Genomic DNA, 5,244 nt, shown 5'->3' on the forward strand with positions numbered 1-5,244 from the left:
GAAGGTGCTATTTAAGAGACTGAGCTGAATACAGCACCTCAGACTGAAGAAGTCTCTCGGATGAGAGGCGAAACGTTTCTACATTTTTTTGTTGTTTTGCTTTGTTTTTTTGTTTTTTTTGAGAGGACCAGATTTAACTTTTTTAGACTCAAATACGTCTTGGCGAGCAGGCAGGCGAAGACAAACCCAGAGAAGGTTCAAGCTGGAGTGGATTTCCTGAAACCGTTTTAGAACCCACCTGCACATGCAGCAATAACGAATTAGCAGAACATATTTTGTTCTGTTTATGCAGCCAAAGCTTTGCATGTACTTTAAAGAGTTTAGGAAAAGCATATAATTGAATGATGGTATTTTCCAGGCATTTTGAGAGTATTATTAAGGGTGGACTAGCTATACAGCCTTGAAAAAGGGCTGGGATAGTCTGCTGAGAAATGTTTTTGAAGTACTAAAGTATTTATTAGTTGTATAGTATTTAAAGTTTTAAATACTATACTGTATTTGACTGAGGTTTTTTTAAAGCAGAAGAACTGTTTTGTTTTCCAAAAAGCATGCATTACCATGGCCTTATTGGGTTTTTGTTTGTTTGTTTTCTTTTGGGGACACAAGGGAATCACCTAAAAGCAGTTTTACTGGTAATATTAAAAAAAGGGAGATCATTCAATTAAAGATGACTGTACCAATTTATCAATGAAATCACATTGTTGAGAAGCCAAATTACCACCTGTGAATGATGAATTGTAAATTGTAGGGATGCACCGATCCACTTTTTTTTTTTTTACTTCCGATCCAGTCCCGATACCTAAATCTGGAAATCAGCCGATACCTATACTATTACAATATCATCATCATTATTGATTTTATATGAGGCTGTAATAATCTCCTCTCTACAGGTAAGTAAAAGTTGTACAAATATATGCACATATGTCCAAAAATGTAAGTTGAGGTAAGTTTTATTAATGTTGGCTACGTTTCAAAGTTAGAATTAAATCCTGCTAACACAAAACGTGTTTTTATTCCTAGCTTTAAAGTCAGAGTCAGTCAGAGTCAGAGAGAGTTGTTGTCATGCACACCACATGCGGTACATGTGGTGGAATGAGATTATGTACACAGGGTCCCAAAATGTAAAATAAAACCAGCAATAAGATCTAAGGTATGAACTAAGAAAAACATCAACTAAATATACACTAAGCATAAAAACAATACACCCAAGTAGATGTACATCTGCTAAGTTCATGGCAAAAACCAACACAGACGTTCCTGTTTTTGGTATTTTACATCACTTTATAATGCAGCTGTTTTTGTTTCTTTTTTTAAATATAATTTTCTTATATTTTTAAATTCATGTTTTTTTTTGTTTTTTTTTTGACTGTCTACTGTTGTACTGATAAATATCTCCTGCAGGGGTAAACATAAACTATATCTTGGCTGCAAGTATTCAATCAAGCTGCGAAGCAGACAGTCTGATTTCAGTCAGCCGTGCTCAGTCTGCTCCTCCTCGGAGACGGGCAGACTGAGTGCGACTGACTGAAATCAGACTGTCTGCTTCGGACTGAACGAGAGGAACACACTGCTGAAGCCACGGAGCTTGAACGTCCAACGTAAAACTAACTTTACTGCGGTGCCTGGCTAAACAATCCTTGTGCTCTTTAATGTGGTGCTTTTTAGAATGTTTATTAAGTTTGTTGTATTGTAGGTCACGACGGAGCTTTCTCCTCTCGGTACAGCGGCTCTGCAGACATTGCATGTTGCTGGCTTGCTGTGTTTGTTACGATTACGCGGGGAACCCAGATGGTATGAGACCCAGAACGAGGCAGACACAGGGGGAATACAAAAGAACAGTGTTTATTATGTACAGTGAAATGTTTCACACGCTGGAACTCAGCACTCCTGGAAAGAGGGACGACAGGTTAGTGTTGGTCCAAGGGGAAGACCTGAGTGGTTGTTTGAAGGAGGTTCTTGTCCTTACAGTCCAAACCCGAAGGAGGGGAGCTGGTCCTTCAGTCCAGGGAGAGAGCAGCAGAGGGAAAACCAACGAGGGTCCAAGGGCACGAGGAAGGCTGGCAACTGGAGGCAAAAATGGCACGAGGAATACCTGACAGGCCGAGGGATCCAGATCAGGTCACGAGGAGAATCCAAAAACACGAGGAACCAGGAAACTGGAAAAGAGAACACAGGTGAACAAATTCTTTTCACCTAGACATATCTAGCTCAACAGTACTATACCATGAGAGGTGATATGCTCCAGCGATGAGTCACACTGGGCTGCAGCCTTTTGTAGATGGAGAGGCTCATCAGGCTGATGGCCGCCAGGTGTTGGTAATCAGCGGCCATCAGCAAGGCAGGCTGCAGGCAGTGGGACCCTTACAGTGTTTAGTAAAGATGTGCGATATGGCATAAAAGTCATATCACAATATGTATTGTGAAGGGTGGCGATAACGATATATATCACTATATGTTTTTGGTATAAAACTTGCAATAGGGAAAAAAAGGGGGCAAAAAAGCATAGGGTGTCCTTTTGCCATAATTTATTTTGAAAACTGCTATACCACAAAATAATCTCAATTAAGAAAATTCCATCACTAGGTCCAGAGAGTTTTTAAATAAAAAATAAATCAAGCATTAGGCTTCTTTCTAGTAGTGCAAAACAGTGCAAAAGATAGCAAATGTAGTTTTGGCCATATTACAAAATAATATGGAGTTAACTCAACAGTTTCCAGTATTTTCACTTAAGAAATGAACAGCAACAGAGCAGCATTTTACACCGGAAAATTTCACCCTCCAAACCTCTAGTGGGCATCTCCTTCTGCTTTAATGGAGAGCTGACAAAAATGGCGACCAGTTTCTTCTGTGGCTTTGACCAGAGGGTCTCGCAGTAAAATCACACAACACAGCGTTCTTTTCACAGATCAGAGAGCAGGTTTCACTAAAGCTGACCAACGCTTACTTTAACTTTTGATGGGAAAAAAAAAAACACGATGGAACACAGCGTTTTGCGCATGCGTCTGAATACGGCAACTCTACGGCAAGCCGGCATGTGACGTGGGTCTTATTACTCTGGGTTTCATGAGACACGCCTCCATTCAGGAAATCCATTCAAGTTTGAAGACAACTTGCAGAGCAGCCGGCAAGGAATCATATGTGGGGACGTTTCAACAAACACAGACATGCATTATGGATCGGAAATCTCTGCAGGTTGGATCGGAAGAATCTGATACATAAATTATGCTGGTATTGGAGGCTGATACTGGATCGGATCGGCCCCATCCCTAGTAAATTGTACTTTTTGTTTTCAGGCAACTTCTATTATAGCTTGCAATCAAAAATATGAATATGATAAAAACATAAGAGTTCTTGCCTCAACGTCATGTTTGTCATGTTATGTTTGCCAGCAGACAAGAAGCTTTCTTTCTAACAAACATGAAACTCTAACACTGACAACTAGGGTATGTTTGCCTTTGTTTGCCTCCAGTGGTTTTCACTGTCTGAAATCATGCATACAAAACCATCTGCTAGCTTAACTCAACTAAGTTAAATTTAAACACAATCCACATTTGAGGTGAGTGTTGATTCCCCATGTCAGCCATGGTGTCCATGACAACACACAGCAAGAAAGCACATGCAATCAGACCAAGAAGGAGCAAGTTAAGATCTATAGAAACATGGGACACAAGCAAAATGTTGTAGTTTTTTTTTTCTTTTTCAGTGTTCCTCTCAGCAAGGTTCACCACATTGAGAGCACACTTACACACACACACACACACACACACACAAAAAAATGTAATGTACTTTACACCATATGCCCTTTCTGTTAAAACCTGGAGTCAAACCCATGACTTCAATGTTATAAGACTTTAGCACTGACCCTGAGCTACCCAGCCACTGCAGTATATAAGCAAAAAAAAGAGTATCTGCAAAGTGAGAAACAAAATGCTGTCCTATAAATAAAACTAACTGGTGTACCTGAAAAATATTACCATGACTGCTGAAACCCAATTCTTTATTTGGTGATTCTTCCATTCATCCGTCCATTCATTTTCTTTACAGTCTTTTCTCTTCCAGGTTGGAGAGGAGCTGGTGTCTATTGCAGTCAATGTGCAAGAGGCAGAGTCAATCCTGGACAGATTGTAAGTCCTGTAGTATGACATATCCTGAGATATATTCATACATTAAGCGGGTTCACTCATCTTTCTGGACTGTGTGATGTTCGTGCGTTGAATTAAATGAAATGTAACGTGAGACGTCATTTTTCTTTGACCCATCAAAATGAATGCGGTCATTTATTTTACAGAATCAAAGTTTAACATCAAACATTTACATTAATTTGGCAGAATATGAAAACAACAACATAATTAATCAGCTTTTACAACCAGGAAACCATACGGCCATGGTTTTCCGTTGCTTCACCACAGACATTAATGAAAACATCTGGATTAATTTTCTAGCAGATAGGAGAGTTAAAGATGGAAAGATGAAGTTTATCTGAGAGAGATGTGTGAGGGAATTTGTCTGTTTTAACCAGAACAGCACGCTCCATTGAAATCAGCTTGGGCAAACGGTACGCTTGGTCGAAATAGAACTTTTACCTTGCAGACGATAGCTTCAGCGTCGCTGTAGAGCTCTTCTTTTGACTCTTTTCAGCGTCTCCGTGAGAACAGCTAAAAACCTTAGGAGTTGTGTGAGGTTATCCAAACAGAAGTTATAATTCCCAAAATCGTCTCTGGTTCAGCTTGTTTGGTTTAGCAGCATCCATGAATGCCTGCGGTTGCATTCACGGACTCCCAAACTCCCTGCACTCTGGATTCCACAACTCTTGAACTCTTCTGGAACTCTACTGTTGAACTGGGAAGTTGCCACATTTAAACGGGCTATACTTCCGGTTCATTTGAGAGCTTTTTGATTGGTGGATGGACCAGAACAGAGGTGTGGTTTGTGATGTAAGGTGTTATGGAAAGTCAAGGATAGAGATTAAGATTGTTTAAGAACAGACAGAAAGATTGTTGGAGAAAACCAGTCTTAGTGGCGTCTCTACTCAGTATCTTGCTGTAAAAGTTAAACATGACATTTCTTTTCAGTAAACTTTTTAGTTGACCGAAGCTCGAACTTTAACACACTTACAACTTTGCTCACTTTCAAAGCAGATGATCAAGAAATTGAATCATTACTCTGTAATGTACTCTAACTTGATTTCACTTTGAATTGAGGAATAAAAATCATTACTACTGTTTAAGTAAATAAAAATGAGTA

The sequence above is a fragment of the Nematolebias whitei genome, chromosome 13 (genome assembly GCF_014905685.2).
Source record: "Nematolebias whitei isolate Nwh7 chromosome 13, NemWhi1, whole genome shotgun sequence".
Taxonomy (NCBI): Eukaryota; Metazoa; Chordata; class Actinopteri; order Cyprinodontiformes; family Rivulidae; genus Nematolebias; species Nematolebias whitei.